The following is a 7034-nucleotide window of genomic DNA, read 5'->3' on the forward strand; positions in this document are numbered from 1 at the left end:
CACGTGCGTTCATAGGTGAGAATGATGATGAGTGTCACGGATCATCACATTCATCAAAGTTAAGTATAACGTATATCTTGGAATAAGGATAGAAGAGAATTGAATAGAAAGTAATAATAATTGTATTGAAACTTGAGGTACAGCAGAGCTCCACACCCTTAATTTATGGTGTGCAGAAACTCTACTGTTGAAAACACATAAGTAAAAGGTTCAGGCATGGCCGAATGGCCAGCCCTCTCCATGATCAAGTGACTGAATAGTCAAAAGATTAAACTGTCAAAAGATGTCTAATACAATAGTAACTTATCCTATTTATACTAGACTAGCTACTAGGGTTTACATGAGTAAGTATTTGATGCATAAATCTACTTCCGGGGCCCACTTGGTGTATGCTTGGGCTGAGCTTGATCTATCCACGAGCTGAGGCTTTTCTTGGAGTTGAACTCCAAGTTATAACGTGTTTTGGGCGTTCAACTCCGGATCATGACGTTTTTCTGGCGTTTAACTCCAGACAGCAGCATGTACTTGGCGTTCAATGCCAGATTACGTCGTCAATTTCCAAATAAAGTATGAACTATTATATATTGCTGGAAAGCTCTGGATGTCTACTTTCCAACGCCATTGAGAGCGCGCCAATTGGAGTTCTATAGCTCCAGAAAATCCATTTCGAGTGCAGGGAGGTCAGATTCCAACAGCATCAGCAGTCCTTTTGTCAGCCTTTTTCAGCGTTTTGCTCAAATCCCTCAATTTCAGCCAGAAATTACCTGAAATCATAGAAAAACACACAAACTCATAGTAAAGTCCAGAAATGTGAATTTAACATAAAAACTAATGAAAACATCCCTAAAAGTAGCTTGAACTTACTAAAAACTACCTAAAAATAATGCCAAAAAGCGTATAAATTATCCACTCATCACAACACCAAACTTAAATTGTTGCTTGTCCCCAAGCAACTGAAAATCAATTAGGATAAAAAGAAGAGAATATACTATAAATTCCAGAATATCAATGAATATTAATTATAATTAGATGAGCGGGACTTGTAGCTTTTTGCTTCTAAACAGTTTTGGCATCTCACTTTTTCCTTTGAAGTTTAGAATGATTGGCTTCTCTAGGAACTTAGAATTTTGGATAGTGTTATTGACTTTCCTAGTTAAGCATGTTGATTCTTGAACACAGCTACTTATGAGTCTTGGCCGTGGCCCTAAGCATTTTGTTTTCCAGTATTACCACCGGATACATAAATGCCACAGACACATGACTGGGTGAACCTTTTCAGATTGTGACTCAGCTTTGCTAGAGTCCCCAGTTAGAGGTGTCCAGAGCTCTTAAGCACATTCTTTTTGCTTCGGATCACGACTTTAACCACTCAGTCTCAAGCTTTTCACTTGGACCTTCATGACACAAGCACATGGTTAGGGATAGCTTGATTTAGCCGCTTAGGCCTGGATTTTATTTCCTTGGGCCCTCCTATCCATTGATGCTCAAAGCCTTGGATCCTTTTTACCCTTGCCTTTTAGTTTTAAGGGCTATTGGCTTTTTCTGCTTGCTTTTTCTTTTTCTTTCTATTTTTTTTCGCCTATTTTTTTTCGCAAGCCTTTGCTTTTCACTGCTTTTTCTTGCTTCAAGAATCAATTTCATGATTTTTCAGATTATCAATAACATTTCTCTTTGTTCATCATTCTTTCAAGAGCCAACAATTTTAACATTCATAAACAACAAGATCAAAAATATGCACTGTTCAAACATTCATTCTGAAAACAAAAAGTATTGTCACCACGTCAATATAATTAAATTAAATTCAATGACAAATTCAAAATTCATGTACTTCTTGTTCTTTTGAATTAAAACATTTTTCATTTAAGAGAGGTGAAGGATTAATGGATTTTATTCATAGCTTTAAGACATGGTTACTACATACTAATGATCATGAAATAAAGACACAAAACATAGATAAACACAACATTGAAAATCGAAAAACAGAAAGAAATAAAGAACAAGGAATGAATCCACCTTTAGTGGCGTCTTCTTCTTGAAGGACCAACATTATCCTTAAGCTCTTCTATGTCCCTTCCTTGCCTTTGTTGCTCCTCCCTCATTGTTCTTTGATCTTCTCTTATTTCATGGAGAATGATGGAGTGCTCATGATGTTCCATCCTTAATTGTTCCACATTGTGGCTCAAATCTTCTAAGGAGGTGTTGAGTTGCTCCCAATAGTTGTTAGGAGGAAAGTGCATCCCTTGAGGTATCTCAGGGATTTGTTGATGATGAGCTTCCTCATGCATCTCTTGAGAACCGTGAAGGATCTCTCTTGCTTGCTCCATCCTCTTCTTGGTGATGGGCTTATCCTCTTCAATGGAGATGTCTCCTTCTATGATAACTCCAGCTGAGTAACACAGATGGCAAATAAGGTGAGGAAAAGCTAGTCGTGCCATGGTGGAGGACTTGTCGGCTATTTTGTATATTTCATTGGAGATGACCTCATGAACTTCTACTTCCTCTCCAATCATGATGCTATGAATCATGATGGCCCGATCCACAGTAACTTCAGATCGGTTGCTAGTAGGAATGATGGAGCGTTGAATGAACTCCAACCATCCTCTAGCCACAGGCTTGAGGTCCAGTCTTCTTAGTTGAACTGGCTTGCCTTTGGAGTCTATTCTCCATTGAGCTCCTTCCACACATATGTCCATTAGGACTTGGTCCAACCTTTGATTAAAGTTGACCCTTCTAGTGTAGGGGCGTTCATCTTCTTGCATCATGGGCAAGTGAAACGCCAACCTCACATTTTCCAGACTTAAATCTAAGTATTTCCCCCGAACCATTGTGAGATAATTCTTTGGATTCGGATTCATACTTTGTTCATGGTTCCTAGTGATCCATGCATTGGCATAGAACTCTTGAACCATTAAGATTCCGACTTGTTGCATGGGGTTGGTTATGACTTCCCAACCTCTTCTTCGGATCTCATGTCGGATCTCCGGATACTCATTCTTCTTGAGCTTGAAAGGGACCTCAGGGATCACCTTCTTCTTTGCCACAACATCATAGAAGTGGTCTTGATGGCTCTTGGAGATGAATCTTTCCATCTCCCATGACTCGGAGGTGGAAGCTTTTGTCTTCCCTTTTCCTTTTCTAGAGGATTCTCCGGCCTTAGGTGCCATTGATGGTAGTGGAAAACAAAAAAGATTGTGCTTTGACCACACCAAACTTAAAATATTGCTCGTCCTCGAGCTAGAGAAGAAAGAAGAGAAGAAGAAGAAGAAGAGAATATGGTAGAGAGGGAGAGATGTGGGTTCGGCCAAGGTAAAGAAGAGGGGGTTGTGTTGTGTGAGAATGAAGTAGAATGGAAGGGTATATATAGGGAGAGGGGGTAGTGTGTATTCGGCCATTTAGGGTGGGAATGGGTGGGAAAATGTTTTTGAATTTTTGAAAGTAGGTGGGGTTTATAGGGAAGAGTGGATGGATTTGAGTGGTGAAGGGGGTGATTGGGAAAAGGAATTGAGGTGATTGGTGAAGAGTGTTGGGAAGTGTGACATGGGGAAGAGTAATCACAAAAATAGGATTAGGAGGTAAGGTGGGAATATAGTAGGTGGGGATCCTGTGGGGTCCACAGATCCTGAAGTGATCCTATGGGGTCCACAGATCCTGAGGTGTCAAGGAATTCCATCCCTGCACCAAATAGGCATGTAAAATGCCTTTGCACACCATTCTGGCGTTTAAACGCCCATTGGTGCACGTTCTGGGCGTTCAACGCCCATGTAAAGCATGTTTCTGGCGTTGAACGCCAATTTCATGCTTGTTACTGGCGTTCAGCGCCAGCTTTTCTTCTCTAGGCATATTCCTGGCGTTCAGCGCCAGAATGTTGCTTGTTTCTGGCGTTCCGCGCCAGAATGATGCTCTGTTCTGGCGTTGAACGCCGGCCAGATGCATCTTACTGGCGTTGAACGCCAGCCTGTGCTTCCTCCAGGGTGCGAATTTTGTCTTCTGCTGTTTTTGATTCTGTTTTTAATTTTTATGATTTTTTCGTGACTCCTCATGATCATGTACCTAATAAAACATAAAATAACAATAAAATAAAAATTAGATAAATAAAATTGGGTTGCCTCCCAACAAGCGCTTCTTTAATGTCAATAGCTTGACAGTGGCTCTCATGGAGCCACAAAGGTGATCAGGTCAATGTTGTATAGTCCCAACACCAAACTTAGAGTTTGGATATGGGATCTTAACACCAAACTTAGAGTTTGGTTGAGGCCTCACAACACCAAACTTAGAGTTTGATTGTGGGGGCTCTTCTTGACTCCGAACTGAGAGAAGCTCTTCATGCTTACTCTCTTGTGTCACAGAGGGATGGCCATGTGCTTTAAACACAAGGTAGTCCCCATTCAATTGAAGGACTAATTCACCTCTGTTGACATCTATCACAGCTTCTGTTATGGCTAGGAAAGGTCTTCCAAGGATGATGCAATCATCCTCTTCCTTCCTAGTGTCTAAGATTATGAAATCAGCAGGGATGTAAAGGCCTTCAACCTTTACTAGCACGTCCTCCACTATTCCATAAGCTTGTCTCAATGACTTGTCTGCCAATTGTAATGAGAACAATGCAGGCTGTACCTCAATGATCCCCAGCTTCTCCATTACAGAGAGTGGCATAAGATTTATCCCTGACCCTAGATCACATAGAGCCTTTTCAAAGGTCATGGTGCCTATGGTACAAGGTATTAAGAACTTGCCAGGATCTTGTTTCTTTTGAGGTAGAGTTTTCTGAATCCAAGAATCTAGTTCACTAATGAGCAAGGGAGGTTCACTTTCCCAAGTCTCATTACCAAACAACTTGGCATTCAGCTTCATGATAGCTCCTAAATATTGAGCAACTTGCTCTCCAGTCACATCTTCATCCTCTTCAGAGGAAGAATAGTCTTCAGAGCTCATGAATGGCAGAAGGAGATTTAATGAAATCTCTATGGTCTCTATATGAGCCTCAGATTCCTGTGGATCCTTAATAGGAAACTCCTTCTTGCTTGAGGGACGTCCCAGGAGGTCTTCCTCACTAGGATTTTTGTCCTCCTCCTCCCTTGTGCATTCGGCTACATTGATCACATCAATGGCCTTGCACTCTCCTTTTGGATTCTCTTCTGTATTGCTTGGGAGAATACTGGGAGGAGTTTCAATGACTTTCTTACTCAGCTGGCCCACTTGTGCCTCCAGATTTCTGATGGAGGATCTTGTTTCATTCATGAAACTGAAAGTGGCCTTTGACAGATCAGAGACTAGATTGGCTAAGTTAGAAGTATTTTGTTCAGAATTCTCTGTCTGTTGCTGAGAAGATGATGGATATGGCTTGCTATTGCTCAGCCTATTACGTCCACCATTGTTAAAGCCTTGTTGAGGCTTTTGTTGATCCTTCCATGAAAAATTTGGATGATTTCTCCATGATGAGTTATAGGTGTTTCCATACGGTTCACCCATGTAATTAACCTCTGCCATGGCAGGGTTCTCAGGATCATAAGCTTCTTCAGAAGCTGCCTCTTTAGTACTGTTGGATGCATGTTGCCATCCATTCAGACTTTGAGAGATCATATTGACCTGTTGAGTCAACACTTTGTTCTGAGCCAATATGGCATTCAGAGCATCAATTTCAAGAACTCCTTTCTTCTGAGATATCCCACTATTCACGGAATTCCTCTCAGAAGTGTACATGAATTGGTTGTTTGCAACCATGTCAATGAGTTCTTGAGCCTCTTCAGGCGTTTTCTTTAGGTGAATAGATCCACCTGCAGAATGGTCCAATGACATTTTCGAAAATTCAGATAGACCATAATAGAATATATCTAATATGGTCCATTCTGAAAACATGTCAGATGGACATCTTTTGGTCAGCTGCTTGTATCTTTCCCAAGCTTCATAGAGGAATTCACCATCTTTTTGTTTGAAGGTTTGAACATCCACTCTTAGCTTGCTCAGCTTTTGAGGAGGAATGAATTTATCCAAAAAGGCAGTGACCAGCTTATCCCAGGACTCCAGGCTATCCTTAGGTTGTGAATCCAACCATATTCTAGCTCTGTCTCTTACAGCAAAAAGGAAAAGCATGAGTCTGTAGACTTCTGGATCAACTCCATTCGTCTTTACAGTCTCACAGATCTGCAAGAACTCAGTTAAAAACTGATAAGGATCTTCAGATGGAAGTCCATAAAACTTGCAGTTTTGTTGCATTAAGGCAACTAGCTGAGGTTTCAGCTAAAAATTATTGGCTCCAATGGCAGGAATGGAGATGCTTCTTCCATCAAACTTGGACGTCGGCTTTGTGAAGTCACCAAGCATTCTCCTTGCATTATTATTATTTTCGGCTGCCATCTCTTTCTCTTGTTCTAATATTTCTGAAAGGTTACCTTTAGATTGTTGTAACTTAGCTTCTCTTAATTTTCTCTTCAGAGTCCTTTCAGGTTCTGGATCAATTTCAACAAGAGTGCCTTTATCCTTGTTCCTGCTCATATGAAAGAGAAGAAAACAATAAAAGAAGAGGAATCCTCTATGTCACAGTATAGAGATTCCTTTATGTTAGTAGAAAAAGAAAAGAGAGAAGAAAGTAGAAGAGGGGATTCGGATATTAGGTGGAGAGGGGTGAAGAAAAGTGTTAGTAAATAAATAATTAAATAGAATAAGAAAAGAGATAGAGAATTTCGAAAATAGTTTTGAAAAAGAGGTTAGTAATTTTTGAAAATTGGAGATAAGATAAGATTAAAATTAAAATTTAAAACAAAAGAATTTTTGAAAAAGAGATGAGATATTTTTGAAAATTAGAGAAGGAAAAGTAGTTAGGTGGTTTTGAAAAATATAAGAAACAAACAAAAACTTAGTTAGTTGATTGAAAAAGATATTAAAATCAAATTTTAAAAAGATAAGAAGATAGGAGGTTATATAAGATATTTTGAAATCAAATTTTGAAAAAGATAAAATTTTTGAAAAAGATAAGATAAAAGATAAAAAGATTTAATTTTTAAATTTTAAAAATACTTACTTCACTAACAAGAAAC

The sequence above is a fragment of the Arachis hypogaea genome, chromosome 2, assembly GCF_003086295.3.
Source record: "Arachis hypogaea cultivar Tifrunner chromosome 2, arahy.Tifrunner.gnm2.J5K5, whole genome shotgun sequence".
NCBI lineage: Eukaryota > Viridiplantae > Streptophyta > Magnoliopsida > Fabales > Fabaceae > Arachis > Arachis hypogaea.